This window comes from Protopterus annectens, chromosome 1.part1, assembly GCF_019279795.1.
Source record: "Protopterus annectens isolate FY-2018-M chromosome 1.part1, PAN1.0, whole genome shotgun sequence".
Taxonomy (NCBI): domain Eukaryota; kingdom Metazoa; phylum Chordata; order Ceratodontiformes; family Protopteridae; genus Protopterus; species Protopterus annectens.
The window spans coordinates 428523309-428551238 of NC_056726.1; the positions used below are offsets into that span (position 1 = coordinate 428523309).

General features: G+C 43.0%; 1 protein-coding gene across 1 annotated transcript in view; it reads right to left on the reverse strand.

Annotated features, from left to right (window-relative positions):
* ACO2 (aconitase 2) overlaps nt 1–27930 on the reverse strand; it is a 1318356-nt gene that overhangs the window by 780497 nt on the left and 509929 nt on the right. The window lies entirely within an intron of this gene.

Consider the following 27930-nt stretch of genomic DNA (forward strand, 5'->3'; position numbering starts at 1 on the left):
ACACACACACACACACACACACACACACACACACACACACACACACACACACACACCTGCATAACTTGGACCGAACCACAAAAGGAGGGGGAGTATTGATATTCATCAAAGATACCCACACCTCCAGGTTGGTGGCAAAGCACAAAGCATCCAGGTTGGTGGCAAAGCACAAAGCATCAGAGACTATCCATGTACAACTAACAGTGGGTAAAACTGCCTTCCAGTTTATAGCCTGCTACAGACCACCCTCACAAACCCAGAAACCCCACTTGGCCTTTCTGAGAACACTGGAAAATATGAAGGTCTCTCCAAACACCATTATATTGGGCGACTTCAACTACCCAAACATAGACTGGGAGCATTACTCTAGCTCCAACACCCTAGCCCAAAGGTTCCTAGAATTTATAAACTCAAATGCTATGGAACAACTTGTTACCACTCCCACAAGAGGGGAAAACATACTGGACCTGATCATCACCAACATGGGGACTCTATGCTCCAGACCAGAAGTGTATCCCTCACTGGTAAGATCAGACCATAAACTAATCTCACTGGATATTCACATCCCGACCCCACTCCCTGCCCAGAAAACAACAGTGAAAAACTTCTCTAAAGCAAATTTCACACTCCTCAAAACCGAGGTGGAATCCTTCAAAGCCCCCGGGCCTGTGGAAAATACGGCCCAGACCACAGAATCCTTTCTAAACGCATTCTATGAACACCTTCAGGAATGCATGGATCATGCGATCCCAAATAAAACCAAGACCCAATCCTCGAAAGGCAGACGTCCTGTCTGGTGGACCCCAGCCATAAACAAACTATACAATAGAAGGAGGAAGCTACTAAATGACAGAGCAAAATCCCAAAAAGGGAAGGCATCACTGATCAGTATTAGCAAAAAACTACGGGCACTCATAAAATTGTCTAAGGCCAGCTTCGAGAGAAAAATTGCACAGGACACTAAGGATAATCACAAGGCTTTCTTTAGTTATGTTAGGAACCTGGGTGGTAATTCCCAGATATGCTTAGAATTAGTCCAAAATGACGAAAAATACACTGAACCCACAGACATTGCCAACATCCTAGCTGACAGGTTCAGCGCAAACTTCTCCCCCCCCTCCCCACCAAAAGGGCAAATATCTATCCCAGCAGAGTGCTGCCCCCCTGACATCTCACATGCTCAGGTAAGAGCCGCCCTCCAAAGCAAAAAACACAGCATCAATGGGACCAGACGTTGTCCCGGGCTGCGTCCTACATGAACTCCAAGAAGAGCTAAACCCAAACATAAAACTACTGTTCAATCTCAGCCTTACTACAGGATATGTGCCCAAAGAGTGGCGTACAGCAACAGTGGTCCCTCTCTATAAAGGTGGTGCCTCAACGGATCCTGGAAACTATCGCCCCATAAGCCTGACTAGCTTGGTCTGCAAAGCTATGGAAAGGATCATCATGGACCTCATAAATAAAGATATTGGGGACCTACAGACACTGGATCCTACCCAGTTCGGCTTTGTTAAGGGCAGATCCTGCCTCTTAAACCTGGTTGATTTCTTTGAAACAGTCACCAAGGCCATTGACGAGGGGAAGGTGGTCCACACAGCCTACCTGGACCTCGCAAAAGCCTTCGATACAATACCCCACTCGGGCATTATAGATAAGCTCACCAGCTTAAATATAAACCCCTATGTCACTAGATGGATTGCAAACTGGCTCAAGGACAGAACCCACATGGTTAGAATTGCTGGAGCCAATTCAGACTCCAAACCAGTTACAAGTGGTGTCCCACAAGGCTCAGTCCTGGGACCTCTCTTGTTCGGTATATATTTCTTGGAGGTACAGGCCAACACGGAAGGACTGTGGCTGACCAAGTTCGCAGATGACTGCAAACTGGGTGCCATAATCGACTCTCCAGCCGACACAAGCATCCTCCAAAAGGGCCTCATAGAAACAGACAACTGGTGCCAGAGCCATGGCCTCAAGCTAAATGCCAAAAAGTGTACAGTCATCCCTTTGGCAAAAACAAAGTGCCCACAAATTACCACATAGGTGGTAATCCATTAAGTACAGAAGAAGTAATTAGGGACCTGGGGACCCAAGTTGATAGCAATCTCTCATTTGACAACCACATGGCCAAAGTGGTTAGAAAAACATTTTGTATAGCCCACCTAATCATGAAGGGATTCACATCTAGATCAGGGGAGGTCATCGTGCCTCTTTACTCATCCCTCATCAGGCCCATAATTGAGTACAATGCCCCTTTTGGGATGTACCTTACCAGACACCTGCAGCAACTGGAAAGACCCCAAAAGTACCTCACCAAGAGGATCAAAGGGCTCAAACAGATGCCATATGCTGCCAGGTTAAAGAAACTCCGGCTCTACTCAGTGGTATACCGCCTGTTCAGAGGCGATCTGTGCCTGACGTATAAAGCCATGTCCAACCCGGAATTAATGGACATGCTGCACCTCAGAAAATCCAAATCCCATCGAGCTACGCGCTCGAGAGACTTGAACCTCAGCACTGAAATAAATAGGACATGCTGGAGGGACAGATTCATAACCCATAGGCTCCCTTCACTCTGGAATAAAATCCCAGTCCAGGTTAGGCAGAGTACCTCATTGACTTTCTTCAAGAGGAATCTTGATGAGTGGATGGGAGATCGTAGGTTTACCCCGGGTATCACTTTTGTGTCACTGTTAGACAGAGGCACAGTACACTAACCTCGAAAAAGTGCATAGCAAAATAAATTTAAAATGGGTGGCGAAAGCCAAACACTTTCTGGCTAGGCTTATAAATGCCCTGGGGCAGATAGCCTAGTATGAACCTATGAACACACACACACTTTTGCATTTGCCAGGACTAAGATTAGAACTCCTACCCAACTAGTTATTTATACTATAGTGTTACACAGTTATCGCATGCACCATAGGGCTTATAGGCCTGAGGCCTGACAAAAGTGACTTCTATGGTGACAGACATCTTCAGGACTGCTAAGGTGGAGCAATGGGAAGTGCACTGGGTGGGAAAGGCCTGTTCATTCCTAGATCCTACTGACATTTCTGTAAGTGTATGAGCATGCCCAGTGTGACCTTCTAAAGTACACGTGGGACTCCATTCCAGGGATTGTTGTACTCCAGTCTGGTTTGTTTTGTGCTACAGCCATACTTCTCAACCTGTTGGTGCAGGATATCAGGAGATAGCCTATCAAAATGGGGGGTTAATAGGGCATATGGTGATTGTGACTATTTCTCTCAGTAATGTATGGGCTGCTAGAGTTATGGGACTTGTTTTAGCAGACATCTGACATATATGCCATTTGAGACTGTCATGTATTGTCTCAGTACCTCGTGACATACCTCCTCAGATCATCACAGTGATTTACCACAGGAATACAAAATGGATGATGCACACACCAGGATTATGGGCCAAATGCTACGCATTCTTGCACAATCCAGCCTGTTGAGAGGTGTGCCTACAAGCAATTGACTGCTGGTGCTGTGGAAATGGTCCAGCACATTGTTGATATATGACAATGGTGGAATCTCTGTGCATTTCTGTACTGGCCTGGTCTGATTTCCAGTCCACAGTTGGGTAATATATTTCAGACAGGATCAGGGTGACAGGGAGACTCCAGATAGATTTGTAGGGGATAACATATGTGAGGGGATGTGTGTCTCGAGTCAAATATGTTTGCCTATAGCTACCAGTACTTTGCATTGGGGTCTCCTCAATGATTGACTGCACTTGGAGGGTCCTGTGTGTGTCAGGCTGTTTGACTAACCTGGAGGTGTGTGTTTGTTTCACATATATGTATGGCCCACCTTATTTTGCTTGGATGGCCACATTTTGGAGTCAGGATATTGCATAGGATGTGTGATCAGAGAAGGGTGTGTTACTCCTCATGGGTTCTGTGGGTGCAGACATGCCACCATCTTCCAGGGTTAGGAATGCCTGCAATGAGTGCATTCCCATGTTTAGACTCCTAGCCCTGCCTGTCGACTGTACAAGTATCACAGAATGTTCAAATCCATGACTCATATATCTTGTTGGTTACCCAAACAAGTGTGGTTTTCAAGAACAAGTGTTTTGCAAGTCACTCAGGGTTGCAGTCAGATATTACTGACAGCTGACATGGTAGTTTCAGACTTCATACCCATCAGACATTCCATGCTACTACAATCATTCCATCAACTTTATACCATTATTAGAGCAGTATTTCAAAGGTGTCCTTCTCTCTGGACCTTTTTCACCCCATTATTCATGAATTTGCCCAGATTTCTGGCTCTCTGACACTGGCAGGTTTTCTCCTAGCAGTTAGCAGCATGGCCTTTCTTTGCATTTTGTAGACTGAGTTATGTTGGTGTTATGGACCCCATGACACTCCCTAACAGGGCACTGTGCATGAAGCATAGGCATTTTCCAGAGGCCTGTAGGCCAGGTGTGACAGATGCAGGCCATCTGTAGCAAGGCAGTGCATTCTGATGCTCATATGTTCCCAGGTTGCCAGCAGTAGACAACCCTGGGATGGCGCCAGTAAGTTGACTGTGGGTGTTACTGACAATTGCTTTCTGTTTGTATTGAGGCATCACTCTAGTTGGTGGCTGGATGCTGATTAAGGCTAGGGACATGTTACTGAATTTCCATGGGACTATGGGGGGGGGGCACATCTGTACACAATACACATTTGCAGAGACTGTGCTCATATTTGCTTAACATTTTGGTCCCATTTAGCATAGTGGTGTGTCCTATCTTTGAGACTACAGGCATAACAGTATTGACCACAGGTCAGATTGTTCTGGCATAAACATTTGTAGTTTCAGATTTCTTGCCTTTCAAAGCCATTCTGCCACTACCAGCCCTGCTGTGATATCACTGTGCAAACGTCTGTAGGTGGGGATTTCATGGATGTCACCATGTGAGGGCTTTTGCTAGGCATTTCTGTATGGTTTTCTACAGCTGATCTGCTGGGTGAGGCTGGTGGTGGGTATGATGCCCCCACTTTGACATCCATGCATGTGACCTATGACCCCCCCCCAGTTATTTGGCTCTACACATATATTGCAGTAGTATTTGCCAACTAGGGTGGTACTGCATGGTGTGGGTAGGCTGGTACTGGGGATACACTTCCTGCTGTCCCACAGAGCTGTCAGTTGTCTGCTGATATTCCAGTTAGCCACCCCAATCCCTTGCAAGATTGATCAATACCATAGATAAGCTATCAGAACATTCCACTCCATTCATTTATTTTCTTAAGGAAACTGGTCTACCTTGTGCCTGAAGCTGTTGTGAGGATGGTGCTTGACAGCTATGTCAGATGCACGCAGTACACTGCCTAGACATGGTAAGGTATAGGTGGTGTGATGTTTGGCATCCATTTTACTGTGTGTGCACGTCAGTGAGAGGGATAAGTCCCTGGGGCCCTACAGTGTCAGTGTATGTGCTATGCATTGTCTCTTTGTCAAGGCCAAGGCATACTGGGCATGCCTCCATCTGCCTACAGGGTGAGGCTCAGGTTGTTCCTCCTCTGAGTCTCTCTGTGCCTATGGAGACCTTGGCAATGGTGGGAGGCTGTGTGGCCCTTCCCCATTTTGTTCCTGCTGCAGCTGTTTCCGCAGGATGATATTGTGTAGCATGGCACATACTATGAACATGTGTGCACATGTGGCTGGAGAGTGCTGCAAGGCTCCACCAGATATGTTAAGGCAGCAAAACCGTGACTTGAGCATCCCAAACACATGCTCTATAACGATCCTGGTTTGTGCGTGTGCCTCATTATGGCATTCTTGTGTGGGTGTGTATGAATTTCTGATGGGTGTCATCATCCATGGCTCCAGTGCCTAGCCAGCATCCCCCACCAGCTGGCCATATGGGATGTCTCCACTGGCAAATGCCTGTTACAGCTGTGATGAATGCCAGATGTGGGAGTTGTGATAGCTTCCAGGGCTGCCAGCACACACATTCATGATAATGCCATGGGTACTGCACACAACCTGGCAGTTGATGGAGTGGAACTCGTTGCGGTTTAGGCAGTCCCTACCCTGGTCACTGGGTGATGCTTTGATGTGGATGTGTGTGCAGTCTATGGCATCCAGTACCTCCGGGTATTCTGCTACACGGTGGAAGAGATGCATATTGCTGGTCCTCTCCTTGCGGGTGCTGGGGAAGTAAATGTGCTCAGTGGCATGTGGTCACATGACATCCAGGAACTGCTGGAGTATCCTGCATGCAGATGCCTGTGAGACCCCCATGATATCCTCAGTTGGTCTTTGGAAAGTATTTGTTGCTAGTATTTTTAAGGCTACACATACCTTGGTATCCACTGGGATGGGTTCCCCTCTGTTGGTTCTGGGTCCTAGGTGAGGCTGGCATAGCTCAACCAGTTGCTGAAGTATGTCCCTGTCCTCCCTGTAGCGCTCTATCTCCAGATCATGTAGCCCCTGGTAGGTTACTCTGGGTCTGAACACTCTTCTCCTCCTCCTCAGTCTGAGTTGGTTGTCAGCATTTTCTTCCTCATCACCCTCAGTCTCTAGCACATACTGATAAATCAGTGCAACAGCAGCCCCTAACATGCTTTGTTAGATTTGTCAGTTTAAAATTCCCCTAAATGTGTACAACAGTGGTGTACAGTTTGTGGGGAAAAAAACAGACTGAAAGGTGTTAGCTTAGTTTATAGTAGTGTGCTGTGCTGCTGTCTGTGTAATTGGCTAATTCTGATACATTCCACCTGCCAGCTATGGTAGTTCTCCTTGATTGCCTTCCTTCTGCTGTTTCTTCTTCCCATTTCCTCCCCGTTTAAGCCATGATGTGCGCTGCGCATTCCCAATGCTGAAATGTAAACAGTTCTGCTATTAACTCTGTTTTTTTTTTTTTTTTTTTTAGGCTCAGTGCCTGCTGCGCACACCCGTTTAGCTATGGTAAACAGTTTTATGCAGAACTGGCCCTCCCTGGATGCGAACAAGCTCTGCATTTCATGGAATAGAAAAATACAGCCTCAGACACACACCCTTCCTTAGCTGTGCTTAGCTAAGGGCAAACACGAGCCACTGAGCTTCAATCTGCCTACAGCAAGCATGACACACACATTTTCATGTTAGCTGCTCCTCCTGTATGCACCGTGGTGTTACATGGGTAGGTGCAGTCTGACACTTAGAAGAATTTTGTGATTCAGTATAAATCCTCTCATTTGCATAAACCATTGCCTTACTCCTGAGTTACTACACTTACACTGAGCCTTTCCTCTTAGCAACAACTATTCCCTGGTATTGTTTTCATTCTGCATGCCATTGACTATAATGGCAAAATGAAGTAAATAATAAATGAAGAAGATCACCAACGGAGCACTACAGCACTAAATCCAACAAATGTTATTGAAATAAGTTAAGCGCTTTCGTCAAAATCACAAGGCTTCATCAAAACATGGATTAACAAAAATGCCATAATTAAATACCCTAACTCTCACAACCATTGGTTACTAAAGCAGACATCATTTCCTATAAAATAATTAAGTTGTTTAAAAAGACAGTATCACACAATCACAGTAACTATCCACTACAACAGACCATCAACCCCTACCAACCACATAAAAAATTAATATATTATATATTGCAGCATGGTTCAAAACACAGATCTTGAATAAAATCACATAAAAAAGCTGATTTTAATTTTAATACAGAACTGATGGATATCTTGTAATTGAACCAAGGTGGCTGACATGCATTTAATTTAATCTGCCACTTGAGCTCTAAATATTCAAGGAGGTCGTCACCAGGCCCCCCTCGTGGACCCAAATCTACTTGTTCTAGTACAAAAAAATTTAAAGGAATGTGTCGGGTATGCCTTTATGTGCTTAAATAAAGCATTGCTGTCTTTATTTTTTTGTATATCATAATTGTGTTGGTATATTCTTTGTCTAAGGGCTCTAATTGTCTTCCCCACATAGTACCCCTCACATACCATACAGGTTGCAATATATACCACTCCCTTAATATAACAGTAACACTTTCTATTAGTAGTAATTTTACCATAATTCCTGACTCTAATTGAATCAGTGTCCAATATAAAAGGGCATTGTCCACACCTCCCACATTTAAAAGTCCCACCTAGGCCTGTCTTTAACTTTTTCCTCTCCACCAGGCCTTTCAAGGAGGTGCCCTTTTTGTAAGCCACAAGAGGTTTTTCCCCCAACCTTTTGTTGATCTTATCATCCATGCAAAACATGGTCCAAAAGTCATAAATGATGTTTCTAATGTTGAAAAAAAAATCTCTAGTGAAGGGCAGAACACATGCCCTAGTAAAACATTCAGTTTTAACCAAACCAGAGGTTCTATTCAAACCTGCAGGGTTCTCCAAGAGTGTAGAATAAATGCCCCTAGCTCTTTTAAATTTTACTTCTTCAGCTATGTCATTGACAAAGTTATAAAGGTAACCTCTTTTCTGCAACATCCCCATTAGGACATCACATTCTTTAACAAAATCGTCCTGGTCAGACACCATTCTGGCCAATCTTATGTACTGACCCTTGACAAGGGATTTTTTTTTCTGATGCAGAGGGTGGCAACTCTCAAAATGCAACAAAGAGTTAGAATAGGTAGGTTTTCCATAAAAGTGCGAGGTAAACCTACCCTTAGAGTGGCCTTTCTTGATGGTAACATCCAGATAATTCAAGGTATCAAGGTCCTTGGTCATAGTAAATTTAAAAAAATTGGTAGTGTTGTTGATATAAGTGAAGAACCTATTCAGGTCATCTTCACTCCCATGCCAAAATAAGACCAAATCATCCAGGTACCGTCCATATAGTACCCACATGTCCTTGAATTCAGAGTTCACTACATAAAGGTCTTCCCACTGAGCTAATACAATGTTAGCAAATGACGGTGCACAGCATGCGCCCATTGCCACCCCCTGCACCTGCTTGAATAAATGCCCCTCAAAAGTGATAAAATTGTTGTCCAGAACTATTTCCATACAGGATCTGATTGTAAGGATAATATCATGGTTCAATGAACTATTTAAGCATAGTCATTGAACCATTCTAGTCCAACATCATGTAATTGTAAATGCTGAAATCATGCTCAAGATTCTTCACAATGTTACAGTTATACATCCCATCCCTTTCATTGATATCATTCATCACCTCCAATACTGTTGTTGTTGTCTCCCCCTCCTCCATTGATTCTGATAATTCACTTGTCCATAACCTCCATTCCTTTGCCTCCCCCCCCCTCTGATTCATCAATCGCTGGGATCTCCTCAGAGGCGGTGGGTCTAAAGGGGCATTGTCATCCACTGAATCTACCACATCATCATCTTCATTAATTACATTCACCTCTTCACATCTTTCAGCACACCTAGTTGGCCAAGGGGTGGGTCAGGGTATGCCACCTAGGCACACCTGACGCATTCCTTTAAATTTTTTGTACTAGAACAAGTAGATTTGGGTCCACAAGGGGGTACTGATGACTTCTTTGAATATTTAGAGCTCAAGTGGCAGATTAAATTAAAGATCTTCTTCATTTATTATTTATTTGGTTTTGGTGTTCATTTTTTCTAAGTTTATAATGGCAAAATGCATATTTCTCTCAAAATTGACCCCCCCTTTTTTTTTTTATTTTCAGCACGATCCCATTTGCGTGCCATTGCCCTATACTTAAACATCTGAGATCGGCCAAAAAAAAAGTTTTATTTTAAAAAAAATTAAACTATTTTTTCATGCCAATGGCCATATATTTGGCTATTGGCATGCCTAATAAATGGAATACATGCTTTATATGAGGCTGTCATGCCTCCGTTTTCTTATTTGCAGAAATGTATTCAGCTAGTAACTGAATATATTTCTGCAGGTTACACTATTCCTGCACGAACACCTGCCTGCTTGCTAAATCACTAATTCACCTCCTTTGCATGGTTTTAACCAACAAATGAGGTAATTAGCATAAGGCAGTGGTGTTCATGCAGGAATAGTGTAGGAGCGCTCGTGCACATCCTGGGAGCTCTGGAGCTCTATACTGAATCGCTCAGTGGACATATTGCATGCAGCGGCTCCTGCACTATTCCTGCACATCGTGCATGTCTTAATGAATCCCGGGGATAGAGTTGCTTGGCAAAAATAGTTTTATGAGCAATAAACACATCTATTTCTGGGTGGAATAAAGAAACAGTTTGGACACCTTTCAGTCTTATTTAGTTTCTTAAATAAATGATGATATGATTGTCCAAAACTTTCTACTACACTTTTCTCAATATCTTCTTTCTCATTGTAGTTTTCTTTGATAGTTGGTCAGTGGCAGGTCTTAATTTTCATTTTTGATGTGTATATTCTGCAATTTAATATTTTTTTCTGAAGCAAGAAGCTTTATGATCATTACTCGACATACAAATAAAATCAATGCATGAAAGAATTACTATACTATAAAGAAGCATAAAAAATTTCAAAAGACATCCTCCCCATCTTGAAAACAAACTTGTTAACCATGCCCATTGAAAGTTGTCAGCTTTTTAAGCATGTGACAACTTTGCAACCTTCTAAATGATTTGATTTTTAAATGACTACAAATGGCACATTCATTATCTGAAATAAACAAGCAGCACTATGTTTGGATGAATGTGACGTACCCACACCCCCTTAGAAGCATGGGTGAAGTCAAGCGACATTCAATTACACAGTGGTACACTCTGCATTGCAGTTATTTCAATAGTAATTTGGTTTACTGAATAATAGTTGCATTGCTCAATACTTCTAAAAATTCAGTTTTCTCAGTTCCCAAATTGACTTTACTGCTCCATAGGCAGGTAAAATACCTGCTCTAGAAGTGACATCATCACCCAACTCCATATGTGATAGTGCTTTGAATGCAGTCAGTTCTAAATCATGATGATAAATCCAGAAAGTGCATATTTTTCCGACTGGACTTTTAATGTCCTTTGTTTCCCTCTTTCAGCAAACATTCTGAAAAGTCCCACTGGGTAAAGTCTTTGTATGTTGAACAGCTGGAATAACGCAACCAGTGTAGCAGCATTCTGACCAGACTGCTGGCAACCAGGAATAAGCTTTACCTCCAGAAATGTAATGAAATTCATAAAAGGTCATAGCCTGTCCTTCAGCCCTACTATACATTTGCATAATAATGGCTTTCAATGTTGCCTTCTTTAACAGTATGCTTTATTAGCTTACTTGCATCTTCACACGATCAGACAAGCTTACCTTATGGACAAAGCACAGAAGTGGGACAAAGGCACAACTGAACAAGGCCAAATATATGGGGGCACATATAAACAGTACTAAAATTGCTCTTGTATAAATTGAGACAGTTGATCAGCACAAACATTAAGTAATCTGTTAAACAAAGCAATGCAGTCTCACAATGAAAACTCTAGGCCCCTTGCAAAATTTGTTTTAGCAACAAAAACAAAAGCAATGAGAAAATTTTTTTTCCAAAAAGTAATGAAAAAAACAATATGCACCCATAATGGCAAAACTGCCCAGTTGAGAACATTTATCATAAAAGTCTACTCAGACTTCCACAGTCCACCATTATTAGTAAAACCCTACAGTCCACCATTATAAATATGCACACAATTCACAGTGCACCTTTATCAGTAAAATATGCATAATTCATAGCTTCAACCTTAGCACAAAAAAAACCTGGGCGAAAGCAAATAATGGGAAATACAGTCCAAAAATAGGGACAAAGAAAATTGCTAGAAAAAAGGTTGAAAATGAGGCACCAGAGCAAAACCACCACAACAATAGGAGGAGATGCAGACACACAGAAGCCACCCCAACCAAAAATCAAACCAGAATAGTTGTGAGCTGAGGCAACAATCACCACACCACCATCAAATCTCAAAGGAAATAAACATTTCAAACCTGAAGGCTGACAATTTTCAGCAGAGATGCAGGATTAATACTGCAGACACGTCTTTGTAAAATGGCAGACCATCAATTATGCAAGGAATTAAACATTCAGAAACCTGAAGTACGTCTTTGTAAAATGGCAGGGCACGAATCAAACCAGAAAACCTATAGCTGTGAGGCAACAATACGACCACTGCGAATCAAACCCAGAACCTGCAGCTGAGAGGCAACAATGTTACTACTACACCATCATTCCCCACACCACCATAAGCACCTGGGGCATTTTGATAATAATGTTACAGTCACTCCATGCAACTGGAAGTGTTCCACTTTTAACATAACAAGTATGTCCTTTGAAAGTTACTAATAACTGAAGTGGAATAAGTCTACAGAAGGGAATAACATTATGCCAATAATTATTTCTTCAACTTTTAAGTTTGATCACCAAAAATGCTCCAAACACTGCTCCTACTTCTGCCTCTGTTGCTGTTACCAGAAACAAAGGAATACCCTCATTATGTGCCATTGGTATATATACGCACACCCAACAGTTACTGACATTCACAGTATTAACATAAGTATACAGTGTAGAAGAAAAGTATTAAACTTAGGATGCTAGTCTGGTGATCTTTGTTCAGTTCTAACAAGATGCTTATATTTGATAAAGAATAGTTTAGTACTTACAGTATCAGTGGTTTCTGAGGAAAGAAGAAAATGTAATAGAAGAATGAATACCTTTACAGTTGTTCCAATGACGAGTCCATATGAATATCAGGCAGAGCACGGCTTGAGAGGATTCTCAAGGAACTGCAAACAAGGGTGATTCATTTTCCTTTTATAATTCATATATTATCAATTTCCAAACAAATTCCACACTGGGTCATGTATCTATGAAAGTCCTATGAGTGGTGCTAGGTCACCTGACTCATTTTGTGAATTCTGTGCCAATTTCCACTCAGTATTCACTGAAGGTGCAACTGCTGGAACACTAGACCTCACTTCCAGCCATGTTGGTCTCCCTGTTTTTTCTTCTGGTGTGGGATGTACAAGGTTCAACACCAGGGATGGGTGGAATAATGGGTTCCTATTAGATGACCGAAGATGCACTATATCGAATGCTTCTTGGTCGAACTTAAAAAAATGAAAACACAAAATAGCTTCCGCTTGGCCGCTTCCGTTACTTTGCTGTTTTCGGCACTATAGTGCGATCTTGGAGTTGGTATATTTAAGCAGGGGGGTTGTGGGGGGTGAAGCCCCCCACTTTATACATTATTTCAATTTTTTTCTTTTCTGAGCTTTTGAGATTGCAAGATTTCGCTTACATGGGTTTGATTATTCATCATTCACTTTTTTAAGCATTCGATGATATCATATAGACCCTGGAATAATATTGTCAATATTCTGCTGATATTTATCATTAGGGAGGGTGTTCTTGACATGTGAGACATGGATCCAAGTGGGTGATCCTTAACACTGAATGGCAGAGGGTGTCTTAAGGAGAACCAAGAAGGGTCCTTTCCAGCTTGCAGAGTATGGTGACTCCGATCGAACACGCACCCAGTCAACGAGGATGATGTTGTGACAGGAGGTGGGATCAGGTTGTTTTTGAGCTGCAATGACCTTCGCATTAATATGCTGCAGAACAGAAATAAGAAACTTGCAATAAAGAAAAATAGAGTCATCAACATCCTGTAACTTCAAATTTTTGGGCAGTTATGTAGCGGTCATATTCATCGGTTGTGCAATAAGGATTGAATGGAGTGGAGGGAGTACTTTCTAGGAGTGCTAATTGCACTTTGATTACTAAAACTAGAGATAAAACCTCCAGACACCTAAAGTCAGTCTCTTCACACAGTTTTGCAGTTCTGTTTTTTAAAGTATGATTCATTCTTTCAACAGTATCTGAAGCCTGGGATCTGTGGACAATGACATTGTATGTTCACTTTCATGACTTTACACACTTGCAAGTTTAACTGACTTGCAAAAACAGTTCCCTTGTCTGATTGAATATAAAAAAGGTACACCAAACCTGGGTATGACCTCTTGCAACAGTTTCTTTGTGACCGTAGTCACATCATTCTCAACACAAGGATAAGCTTCAACCCATCCAGAAAAAAAAAAACATCCACAATTACTACAGCCTACTTGAATTTTTGATGTTGCAGTAGTTCAGTAGAATTCCACTGCACACAACAAAAAGGTCTGCACAACTTTTTTAAATCTGTGTAGGGACAGGAACACTTTTTGACACATTATATTGAACACATACTGTACAAGTACTTACAAAGTGCTGAATTACTTCAGAGATGTAAGAGACATATCAATCAGTCAAAATTTGTCTTGTTGATTCATTTCCCTAAATGAGTGGGCAAATGATAAGCCTGTACCATAAGTACTAGAAAAGAATGTGGGTCTACTAGCTTCCCATCTAGATGGTACCATAATGAGTCTGGGGAGTGGCTACAGCCATCGCGTACCCACCTTAACTTTTCAGAGTCATCAGCTTGAGTCTGAAAAGGCAACACGTCCTGTAATGAAACAATTCTATTATTCACTTGCAGCTGCAGTTATAATGAAGCCTGAACAGGATAAGACAAGGCAACTTGTTTGACCACCATAACAGCAAATTAATTTTCTTTTGAAATGTAAGAATCATCAGTCCTATGAGTAGAACACTTGACCACAGTTATTTCCCTAGGTAACAGAAATGCATTTAAAACTTCATTAACAAATAAGAGTTCCTGCTGACGTTGTATACCCTCTTTCTTTCAAAATCTCCTAAAATCATGAACTACCCCATATGAATAGTGTGTCTGTAAAAATTGTAACTGCTTTGTCCTTTGCTAATTTGCATGCTTTCAAGTTCAGTTGTTTCTGCAGAAATATTTCCATTCAATTGTCTAAACAATAATACTTGGTTTAAGTACAAATGGAAAATGCTACCACTAACAAACAATTTTCTCTTCAAACGCAGGATCCATTGACAAATAGAAGCAACTCAAAATCTAGTAGTGGGACATCTTTTAGATTTGATCTAGGAGGAAGCACATGGTAAACAACAAACATGCAATCATGGGGCTCGCCTTTGTCCCTTGTAAAGATTAAACAAGCAAGGTCAAAAGGAGACATGTAATACTTTGGAAAAAAAAGATTTATTTAATAAAGACAATTCATATTTTGACAATCTAGAGGCAAACACTGTGTTTTAGTTCTCAACAACAATGCTTCTACAGAATGCAGAACTGCCACCATAGTCTTGGGCCAGAGAGTTACAGCAGCTACCATTTCTGCTATGTGCACCATCACTGCCACCACTCTACAGCAGTGGGAGAGGGGTGCAGCACAGGATCAAGATGAGTACCGAAATAAGCAACCAGTCTAAAACTTTTAGTTATGTACTTACCATAACGATAGATGTATGTGATCCATCTCGTCTACATTCATTACTGACGGGCTCAGAGCCGAGAATCGGCTCCGACTCGGCTGCTATAACTAGCACGAAGTCTCTCATTGGCTGGGCTAACCCTGTATATCCCAGGATGCACTACGCTCAAACCCCCAGATCTTGTTCGCCCCATTATCATCTTCCCACATACACCACACCACAAGGATATATATGTAAGAGGAGAGAAAAAATAATATCCTCAGAGGGATCAGAATACAAGTTTCCTCCAAGTCCAATAGGTAGGGGGAAGGAGGGCGGGTACGTAAGAATGTAGGCGAGATGGATCACTTACATTTATCGTTATGGTAAGTACATAACTAAAAGATGTAATGTGATCCTATCTCGCCTACATTCATTACTGACGGGACAGCATCCCTAGCACCTAAATCCTGGGAGGCTCACTGGAAAACACTCCTGAGCACTGTGGAACCAAAGGAAGCCCGACCTCTAGAGGCCACGTCCAGTTTGTAATGAGAAATAAAGGTATGTGGAGAAGTCCAAGTAGCCGCTGCACATATCTCATCGATTGATAGTCTAGCATGAAAAGCCACTGAAGTTGACATAGCCCTGGTAGAATGCGCCTTAACTGGAAAGGGAAGATGCCTACCCGCTAATGCATAAATAAATGAGATGCAGTCCCTAATGCACTTAGCTATGGTGGCCTTAGTTACAGATCTGCCAATTCTATTGTCTAATATGCAACATGATAATTAGAGATTGCTGCCAACTGAACCTTTATAGTGGAGGCAGCTGAACCCTGTCTAAAAAGTGTTGCTAAGAAATCTAACACTGCCAACAAAGGGGCTGTAAGGGGATCAAGATCACGTTGCTGAGTCCAAATTGCAAATCTCTTCCATTTACTAGAGTATATATTTCCTAGTAGAAGACTTCTGGGAGGAGGACAGAATATGTACTACTTCCGGGGTAAGGATATGCTGTCTGACTAAGGTCGGAAGTGGAGAAGCCAGGCAGTGAGCTTGAGAGTTTGTAGGGATGGATGGAGCTGTCCTGACTGATGAGTCAATAGGTCTGGAGCTGGGTCCAGAATCCAAGGACCATCCACCGCATACTTCCGAAGGAAGGGGAACCAAACTTGACGGGGCCAGAGTGATGCGATCAAAATCATCTTGCTTCCCAAGCAGGTAGCCTTCTGAATCACTCTTGGCAGAAGAGGGACCAGCGGGAAGGTGTACAGCAGACCGGAGGGCCAATTGTGGACTAGAGCATCCCTGGGTGACTCCCCCTGTGGGGGGATCAGAGTGAAAAAAACTGCTGCACTTCACATTCAGGGGGCTGGCAAAGAGGTCGCAGCAGGGGAAGGCCCCACCTGGAGAAGATCTGAGCAGCCACTCGATCGTTCAGGGACCACTCATGAGGCATCAGAATAGCTCTGCTCAGCCTGTCTGCTATCACATTGGACTTCCCCGGAATGTGCATTGCCACTAGAAAGCACTGGGAAGCGATCGCCCAATTCCACACTCTCATGGCCTCCCTGCAAAGGGGGTAGGACTTGGCTCCTCCCTGCTTGTTCAGATACCAGACAACCGACATATTGTCAGAAAGAATCGCAATAGTTCCCCTGGGAAGAGAGCTGTGAAGTGCCTGCAATGCTAGAAGCACCGGTCTCATCTCCAGAACATTGATATGCAAGTGAACCTCGTGGTCTTGCCACGTACCTTGAACCGTCTCGCCCAGATAATGCCCCCCCCCCCAATCTGGGAGGCGTCCGTGTGGCTCAAGGATCTCCCTTGTTTCAGGTTGGATGAGAGAAGCCACCAACGCAGATCCTGCCGACATCTCCGTGATTAGAATCGGATGGGACAAGGGATGTTCCTGATACTGGGCCGAAAGGAGCCACTGAAGTATACACATGTGTAATCTGGCTAGCGGAACTAGAAGAATGGTAGCCGCCATTGATCCCAACAACTGAAGAACCATCCTGGTTTGGGCTTTTTCCCGGGGTAGTAAAGCCAGAACTTGGGCCTGTAACACTTTTATTCTCTCTGCCGGTAGAAAAGCTCGCATTTCTACAGAGTCTAGCTCTGCGCCGATAAAGGCAACACGCTGTGATGGCAGCAATACAGATTTTGCCCAGTTGAATGAAATCCCTAGTAGATGGCCCAATTCGACAGTAGCTCTCGTGGCTTGAACAAGTAGATGCCTGGTGGGGGCGGTGAGGAGCCAGTCATCTAGATAAGGAAACACCTGGAATCCTAGATGTCTCAGGTGAGCTGTCACCACTGCCAGACACTTGGTGAACACCCTGGGGGCTGTGGTGAGACCAAAGGGCAGGGCCCGGAATTGAAAATGACTGGCTCCCAGCCGGAAGCGTAAATGATTCATAGAAGCCTTGTTTATCTTGATGTGATAATAGGCATCCTTGAGATCGATGGAGCACATCCATTACTCCTTTTTCCAGCAAGGGGAAAATGGATTGCAACGTGACCATTCGGAACTTGGACTTCTTTACAAAGCGGTTTAAACGGCTGAGATCCAGAATGGGTCTCAAGTCCCCTGTTCTTTTTGGCACCAAAAATAATCTTGAGTAAGTTCCTAATCCGATCTGGTCTGCGGGGACTGGTTGGATGGCTCCTTTTCCTAGCAGCTTTGAGACCTCTATTGCTGCCTGATCCCATTGACTGGGTGGAACGTCCAGGATTTTCCTTGATGGCAGGGGGGACGGATAAAGGGAATGGTGTAACCTCCGGTGATGATACGAAGCACCCATTGATCCTGAGTGATGGACTCCCAGGCCTGAAGATGCTCTGAAAAATGACCCCCAACTGGCTCCGGAGACGCAGTCGGGTAATCCTTCAGGGACGTTGGTAGGAGGAACCACAAAAGGACTCGCGGTCTCCTGTATTGCGGGGGCATCCACTGCCTCTGGGGCGATGCCTTCCATTAAAATTCCCCCCTCCTCTGCTCCTGGAGGGGGGGGGTCACTTTGATGGGCAGGGGAAGACTTTTGAGACTTTCTGAACCACATTTTCCCTCCCCTCTGAGCCTTGGGATAAGGTCTAGTGGGAAGCGAAAAACGGGCCCCAACGGCAGACAAAGTCTTACCCTCCTGCTCACATCTAGTGAGGGTGTCTTTCACTTCAGGTCCAAAAAGGGAGGACCCGTCAAATGGGGCATCTGTGAAAGAAGACTTGAAAGCCTCCGCAAAATGACACAAGCGCATCCAAGCTTGCCTCCTAAGGGCTACGCCCGAACTCGCTGCTCTACCCGCCCCCTCGGCTGCATAAGATATGAGCCTCATAGACGAGTTGATGATGGAAGAAAGGGTAGACAGCTGGGCATTAACAGACTGGGCCAACACCTCAGGCAAGCTACCCGACAGGGTATCTCCCAACTCCTTTATGAGATCCCTTTGGAGCCGCGTAAAATGACACAAGTAATTCAGTGACCGCAAGGTAAAGGTCGCTGAAGACATGGTACGCTTCCCATACCTATCCATACTCCCAGACTCCTTATTAGGAGGATGGATGGAAGTAGAAGCCTCTGCCACGTCCTGCTGAGTGGCAGACACCACCACCATAGCATCCACAGGTACTCCTCCCTTGGTCAAAAATTATTTTCCAGGAGGCGCAGATAAGAACTTATTGGGGCGGCTAGGAACTGGCTCCACAGAGTCAGGGTGTTCCCACACCCTTCAACAAATAAGATCCAATAATTCATCGAAGGGTGGAGACACCCAGGAGGCGGAAGGCTGGGCTCTGAAGGCCTTGAGGAAGACCGACTCCTCCTCAGAAGGGTTTTTGGATGGCCAGTCACCCCGCTGTCTCAAGATCTCTAGGATATCAGAGAACGAGACATCATCAGAGGACGACTTCGGGGACCCCTCTGCATCATCAAGGTTGGTGTCCGAGGTGACAGACTCATCTGGGGAGTCTACGTGCTTCCTCTTACACAACTTCTTCCTGGGAGGCTCCTCAGGCATGGACTCTGAAGGGCCCTCAGAAAGCAGGGGACCATGCATGGAGGTATCCTCAGGCCTAAGAGCCCCGCTGTCCAGGGATAGGGGGGCACCAGAAGCTCTAGTCGCAGCATCTATTGATGGAGTTGCTGATTCAGGTGAAGTCACTACGGACTTGGCCAGCGCGCTCCTCATAGCCTCAAAGGCAGGTCCACCAGAATCGGATGAAAAACCCGCCTCCCAGACCATGACCGGAGTCGGGGTACCCCTAGCCAAAGCACCAAGGGGCAGACTCGGAGCCGAAGCCTGAAGCCCCGATGTATCCCCCTCAGGTTCAACTGAGGACACCAGAGTACCGAAACCTGTAGAAGGGATGGAAAAGTTTGGAGCTGAGGTCGGATCCGAAAGACTAGCAGGAGGTTTTGGAGCCGACCCAAGGACTTCACTCGATTCGGCAGACTCTGGCTCCGATGACACCAAGGTTGTCGGAGGAGGAAGAAACGGAACCGATATCGTGGCTGGCTCCGGAGCCGACTGGGCTGGAGCCGAAAATAATTTAGTTAACACTGGTGACTGGAGGAGCCTCTGGACCACCCTATCCACATCCGAATCCGACAGCCTGGAGGACTTGGAGGAGACAGAAGGGGGTCGAGAAACCTTCTCTGTCGGAACAGAGACAAAACTGGGGGAACGGCTCCGAGTCGGCTCCAAAGGGATCGGAGCTGAAGCAGGCTCAAGAACCACCGCAACCTCCTTCGGTGCCGATGACCGTGGAGTCGAAGAAGCCGACCCCGAAACAGACAAGACTTCCTGCGGCTCCGAGACCAGTGGAGCCAAGGAAGGAGACATAGCCTTAGTCAGTACCTCCTGCGGCTCCGAGACCAGTGGAGCCGAGGAAGGAGATATAGCTTTTGACCTTTTCTCTGGAGGTTCCGATGAACTAGCCAGAGACTTCTTTTTAGTCTTAGACCTGGATTTCTCTGAGGGGGGAGAAGATGCTAAAGTTTCCTCAAAGGAGGGTTTAATCAAACCCTTAAGGATAAGCTTATTTTTTCTCTCCTGTAAAACCCTGGAAGAGAAGGCATGACAAACACTGCAGGATTCCTGCAAGTGTATGGCACCAAGACAATAAACACAGATGGTGTGGCCATCAGTCAAAGACATTTTATACGCACATTTGGTGCATTTTTTAAAGCCAGATGGCTTATGTTCTTTTTGTTCCTTGCCAGACATAAGGAAACACGACCGCACACTCAGCAACACAAGGAGGGAGGGTGGAAAGGGCTCTAACTTAAACGCCCGAACACTAAAGACACAAGATAGGGCAAAGGCCTTCTAACTTAAACAGGCCTAGCCCACCAAACAGAAGGATTACCACACAAAAAACCGCAATCAATCACAAAAAGGGAAACAACAAACAACGTAGCTATTAAAATAGCTTTTTGGAAATAATAACTCCAGCAAACAGTTATTAAAGTAAAAAAAGAGAGGGTACTTAGCCACAGCCAAGTCGAGACCACGTCGTTACTCTAGGAGCAGCAAACGAGATCTGGGGGTTTGGGCATGGTGCATCCTGGGATACAGGGTTAGCCCAGCCAATGAGAGACTTCATGCTAGTTATAGCAGCTGAGTCGGAGCCGATTCTCGGCTCTGAGCCCATCAGTAATGAATGTAGGTGAGATAGGATCACATTACATCCATAATTTCTACACTACTAATAATCCTAATGCTATTTTATTCCTTTCACAACAGAAGAGGAACATTTTCCTTCAATAGCCATATAGCCCAAGAGCAGGAGGTTGGACAAAAAACTGCTCATGTTGCTCTTTTCAAGGCAAAGGCTCATGGGCAAGGGTGCCCGCAGGCAGGTGCAAGGGGGTGCACTTGCACCCCCCTGGAATCGGCTACGGCTAGATAATTAAAAAAAAAAATTTTTTTTTTTTTTTACGCACATTCTCCTTTAAGAAGGAGTCCAAATAGTCCAGTCGCAGGCGTGCTGACATCATCGTTGTCAGTTTAAGGTTTGTGAGCGGGAACTCACACAGGCGGCAGCGACCTGACGACTGGAAGATGGGAGCGGGAACGGAAGGAAGGAAGATGGGGCACTTTCAGAGGTGTGTGTGTGGGGCACTTTCAGAGGTGTGTGTGTGTGTGTGTGTGTGTGTGTGTGTGTGTGTGTAAAATTCCCCAGGTGTACATGGTGGTGGGTAGTAAGAGCCTGAATTCCCTACCCACCACCATTTCTGAAAATGTTGCAGGATTTTCCCTCATACTTTTTCTGTTCCTCATAAAATCTGTGGTTTCTGCATTTGTGTCCTTGTTGCCTGACAGCTACATGTTCTCTGGTTTTATTCTTGGCTGTCTGGAGTGTTTCTCCCTGGGCCTCTGCTAAAACTTAGCTTTTTTTTTTTTTTTTTGTCAGACTTTCCTGGTTAACAAAAGTTAAAAAAAATGGACACTTGTCAGACTTCATATTCTTCAGAAAGTGTATGTTAACAAAAGCTTTTATTCTAGCAATTTTCTAAGTGTACAAGATGGATATTTGAAATGTATCCCTGTGTTTGGGACTGTATCCCCCCCCCCCATTATTGGCTTCGTCCAGGTTTTGTGCTAGGGTTGAGAGTTATGGTAAGAACTGAATTCACTGAATATGTTTGAGGGCTGTATTCACCCAGTATTGGCTTTGTTCAGGTATTTATTGGCTTCGTCCAGGTTTTTTGCTAATGTTGAGAGCTATGGTAAGAACTGATTTCACTGAATATGTTTGGGGCTATATTCTCCCATTACTGGCTTTGTCCGGGTGTTATTTGCTAAGAGGTTGAGAGCTATGGTGAGAACTGAATTCACTGAATGTTTGGTGGTTGTAGTAGTCACCCATTATTGGCTTTGTTCAGGTCTTTTGTGCTAAGAGGCTGACAGCTGTGCTATGGTGAGAACTGAATTCACTAAATGGTAGCTATTTAAGTTTCAGTCTTCCTCTTTCACAAAACAGTTTATTTGGCGTAGTGGTATGTTGCTCTGACTGTTTTGCACGGGGTCTCCTGGGTTCAAGACGTGGCAGTGAAATGTATGGTGGTAATGCAGCATTTTATTCTAGCAACTTTCAAACATTATACAAGCAATGTTTAAAATGTGTCCCTAGTTTTTGGCCTTTTGTCCCCCCCAATAAATTTTGGCTTTTTCCAGATTTCTTGTGCTGAAAAGTTCAGAGATACAGCTGGGTGTCGGAGTAGATTTTACAAGGAGCTGAGAGCTGCAGGGGAGCAAAAGTTTAGTGCTGCTTGTGTTTAGTCTGCTTGCATTGTTAATAGCACAACAGATAGTGTACTTGCTTTAGATGCTGAAGGCTGTGGGTTCTACTCCCACAGTAGGTAAATGCATTGCTGATCCTGTATTGTGTTGTAAAGGGGTGGATGCTGCAGTCTTTTGGCAAAGATACCTAGTAACTATGAACCTGTTAACAGTTTGCTATCCATTCCCTATTGCGGTATTACTAGCTTTTCATTTTTATTGCATGCAACAAAAGCAATTTATTCTTCAAGAGTAACAGGCACTTTATTTGTAGATTAAACAATGACATATAAAGTGTTTGCTAGCAGCAACCTCTTTATTAGTTACAAATTTTTTCAATGTGGAGTTTACTACTTCAGAGATTGTGTATATTTTTACTGATACTGGTGGACTTGAATAGACTTTTATGATGGAAATGTTCTGAATTGGGCAGTTTTGTCATTAGTGGATGCTTTTGTTTCATTGTTTACTGGAAAAATGTTCAAAACAATAAATTTAAAATGCCCTCTAACAACTGTACTGTATTGTACAAGGAATATAATGTAATACAGTCAGGAAGGTGTATCAAGAGCATGTGTATGTTATGTTCGAGGGGCCTATGATTTTGTAGACAGCCCAGAGTTAATATTTGCCATTGGCAAAATGTATTTTCTCTGAAAGTGGGTTTCAGTGCTGTTTCAATGCATGCGAGTTTCAAGAGCAGAGAAGTTTTAATGTTGGTCTATTTTCATTGTGAGACTGCATTGCTTTAACAGATATGTATTAGGGTTTGTGCTGTAAAATGCAAAATAAAACTTTCAAATGAAATCCTAAATCATCGCAGAAGTGAAGCAGTATGCACATTAGTGTTTATGATAAATGGGACATTGGAATGGCTGCACCGCGGAGGCTCCATCTGACCATGATTTTGTGAGGGGGTAGCAAGCTCAGACAGCCCGGTTGAACTATACCTCTCAGTTGTCCATATCTTTGCAGAATGAATAGATATTTGCTGCTTATTTTTGGTTTGTTCTCAAATTTGTGATTTTCTAGCAAATCATTTAGGAATGAAGCCATTAAATGACAGACATTGAGTTTCAGATGTCATAACCTTCAGAAAAATGCATGCTAATGCAAGACTGTCTTTACGTTTATACAAGAGCAATTTTTAGTAGTGTTTGTATGTTCCCAATATATTTGGCCTTGTTCAGATTTCCTGCATTAAGAGGTTGAGAGGTGCGTGCAAATCACTTTGTAGATTAGGAATATCCAAACATCTCAATTGTCCCCAATTCTGGCTCAAAATGTTGCTCTCCCTAATAATCCCTCCACCAAAATGGCAATTTTGGAAGAAAATGTGGAGGGTTTACAATTATATATAACTGTAATGATCACTTATAGATTACCTTTATTTCAGAAATGCATGTGGATGCTCTTATTTTGTTAGCTGCTTCAAGTTAACTGTTAATATTAAAAGGTGTCCCTTTTTGACAGGTATTTTGCATCACATTTTGGTCCGTTTTTCATAAAATTGTGTTTTCTGGCAAATTAGTGGCAAGTCATTAAAGATTGAAGTTAGAAAATAATGGCAGACATTTGAGTTTCAGATTTCATACCCTTCAGAAAACTTGTACTAATGCAAGATCTACCTGTTCTATTTAAGTTATAAGAGCAATATTTAAAAATTGGCCTTATTTTTGGGCTTGTCACACTTCTAGTTCTATGTATGGCTTTGTCCAGATTTCTTGCTCTGAAGTTGAGAGGTATGAGTGTCAGAGCCATCACTGTCAGCCAGAGACATTTCAAATTGTGACATACTTATTGCCAGAGACATTTCAAATTGTGACATACTTATTGCACCCCACTCTCCCCATTGTAGTGGCTCTGGATGTGTCCATGGAAGGCAAGGAGCAGTTATGCAGTGTAAATGTGCAGAGTATTCCCCCATCCAAAGTAGATCACAAATACGACCGTGGCTTTTCATCTGTCCTTGATTTTGCAAAATGTTCTGGTTTTCTATCAGATTTTTGTACTGTTGATTTATGCTTCTTATTCTGGAACTGTATGCTGTCACAGTGCCCTGTTGCTCTGTTTAAGTAGCCATGGTTTAATGAACATCAGGTAAGCTTGTCGGAGATTGTAAGATGCAAGTAAGCTTTAGTAAGCTTGTCGGATATTGTAAGATGCAAGTAAGCTTTAGTAAGTATATTGTTAAAGAATTACCAGCATTGAAAGCCTTTTCGTTGTTGCCATGCAGAGAATATTTACATGACTAGATAATGTATAAGCCTTGGGTATTGAAATGCATATGACAGTTTTATTTATTTTATTTGCAGTTGGTTTGCCAGGATAGTCCATTGGGCCAAATGAACCCGTTTTCAATGGAGTCCTGGGGAGAAAAGCTCCAAAACTAAGTAGGTTATTAATAGATATACAAATTATACAATTACACAGAAGTTAATCATACAAGAAATAACAATTTGAAAATAATACAACTAGAGCGAGTACAATCTAGTGATGAAATTAATAGGTAATACAGACTAAAGGGAAATTTAGCACAAAAGCACTGAGAAATAACATATTTGGAAGCATTTCATGACAATATTGAGGAATAATAACATATTAGGAAGCAATGCACAAAAGTACTGAGAAGCAATAACTTATTAGGGAAGCAATACTTGGGAAGTGTGGCCTAGTATATTCTTTCTGATTATTCTAGGAATAATAATATGTATGAGTTGGGGTGGGTAATTAGGAAAGTTGCAGGAGGAAACAGAGGAAGAAAGAAGATGGAGTTTGCAAGTGTTATGTGGTGTGGGAGCAAGAGCATTCCCACTGGGATACTAGATGTGAGTGAAGAGATCTTTTAAATAGAAAATGGTTGGGGGTGGTGCGAATGGAAGGTGGTAGGGAGTTCCAAAGGCATGCAAGGAGAAGATTTTTGCCTGGGGGACTAGTTGGTTTATATACTTCTAATAGATTTTGATTGTTGGATCTTGATACTCTTGCAGAAAGGTGCATTTTAAAGGCTGATGAAAGGGAGGGACAAAGGGAGGGGTTGAAAATGAGCTTATGTGCAAGATTTAGTTGAGTATATGTGAGATAACTGGGTAGCTCTAGCCATTTTTAGTTTTGGAGAGAGGAACAGTGGTGGGTGGAGGACTTGTGGTTGGTAGCGAACTTGGCAATTTTGTTGTAGCAAGAGGAAAGTTGTGTTGGAGGTCTGTAGATTAGTTAGGAGTGGAGCTCCATAGAGAAGGGAGAGGATAAGAAATGAGGTAGAGCGTGATTTTGGTAGCAGGTGTAAGGTAATGATTTTGTCGGTAAAGCATACCGGGTTTTCTTGATATTTAACTGTAGGTGGGAGTTGAATTTGAGCTGGTATCAATATGGACCCCAAGTAACTTGGTCTCTGACACCAGTTCCAGGAGTAGATTATTTTGTCTAGAGATGTGGAATGTGTTTATATTGAAAGAAGTTGCCTTAGAGGGGATGAATAACATTAATTTGGTTTTAGAGGCATTGAGTGCTAGGTGATTCCTTTTCATCCATTGCTCAGTTGTTGTAAAAGCATCTTGAGTCAGTTTTAGGAGTGAGGGGATAGAGGTGGCAGCGCAGATAATAGCAGAATCATCGGCATATTGGATGATGTCTGAGAATGGGATAGAGTTGGGAAAATCATTTATAAATATATTTAAGAGAAGGGGACTCGGTATAGAGCCCTGGGGTACCCCAGTAGGAGTATTTAGAAATGAGGAGGTGGCCTTTTTCCATTTGACTGCTTGAGATCTGTTAGATAAGTAGCTGGAGAACCAGTTCAAGGAGGAGGGAGATGGGTAAAGTTTAGTTAGTAGCAGGCTGTGAGAGTGTGTCAAAGGCCTTAGAGAGGTCGAGTAGTAGGGTAGAAACAATTTGGCCAGAGTCGGGCTTTATTTACAGTTTCAAGGAAGGAGAGGAGGCGGTCATAATGCTATGATGTGGTCTGACTCCATGTGTGGGAGTTAGTAGGTGATTATCTAAGAGATGTGGAAGGAGTTGTAGTTGGATACACTTTTGTAGGAGTTTAGAGATGGGGGACAGAATAGCGATGGGGCGGAAATTAGTAACATTGTTGTTGTTGCCACCTTTTATGTAGAGGTATGATAAAGGCCCTTTTCCAGACTTGGGGTACTATACATTCTTGGATAGAGCAGTTGATTAAAATGCTAATAGGGTAAGCGATTGCTTCAGCAGCTTTGCCAAGAAAGTAAGAAGGATGTTATCAGGAGCATTGGTGCATGGCTTCAGTTTCATAAGGAATTTCTTTATAGTAGAAGTTGGGTATAGGTTTAAATGAGAAAAAGGAGTGTGAAGAGGGAGAATTAGGGGCAGATGAAGCTGATGAAGTAGTAGGAGGAGTGGAGGGATGGGAGTTAGTAGATGGGAATGAGGAAGTAGTAGCAGTGTAGTGGTGTTAGAGAAAGATGGCGTTAATTTGGAAATGGATTCAATGAAAAGAGTTAAATTGGGTAGCCAAGTCTTGGTCAGGAGCGTTTGGGTCTGGGGTAGGGGTATCTGGTTTGCTGGGGTTAAGTAGAGTAGAGATACCTTTCCAAAATTTCTGAGGGTTTGATTTTATTATATTGAAGTGTGGAAAAGTAGTTTTGTCGGTCTAAGATTATGAGCTTTTTTACCTTATTTCAAGTATTTTATATTCATTGTAATAAAAGGACAGGATTACAGTATTTTCAGAAGCTCATTACATTTTATTGCAGACCAGTGTCTTATAGCAGTGTCTGTGTGTTAGTACAGTTGTAGTTGGGTCAGGGTGGCTTTAATGGTATATGGTAAATAAGCATTGCTACCTTATTTAAAAGCCAAGCCCTGCAACAACTAGCTCCACACTGAAGTCAAAACACAATAGCTCTGGTGGGTAAATGTACTCTGTAGTAATCAAAAAAGGCAAATGTTTAAAATAACTACAGCTTATGTGCAAACACAATAGGTAGTGATGAAACAATGCTCTGCTAAAAATGCTTTAATGCTCCACAATGCTGAGCTGCAGATCAGTTATCACTGGCTACCAGGATTTCACCCACTTCAGCTCAAGCACGATGCCATTCAGTGCAACCTTCCCAGAACTAATTTGTCTGACCAGAATTATTTGGTGTGTGTATTAGAGGGAGGTAGCATACCCCTCAGCTGTCCAGATTTTTGCCCCATATTCCTCCTAAAAAGGATTGAAGTTGCTAAACGAGACATTTCAGTTTTAGATGTCATGTCATTTAGAAAAATGCATACCAACACAAATCCTGTTACTCTTGCAATTTTCTAAGTTTCTGAGAGCCATATTTATAATCTGTCCCTATTTATTTTAGGCTTTGTCCAGATTTCTTGCACTAAGGTTGAGGCCTTGAGGGTATGGTATGTTTGTGAGAAAGTGAAATGCCCAAGTTAGAGTTAACA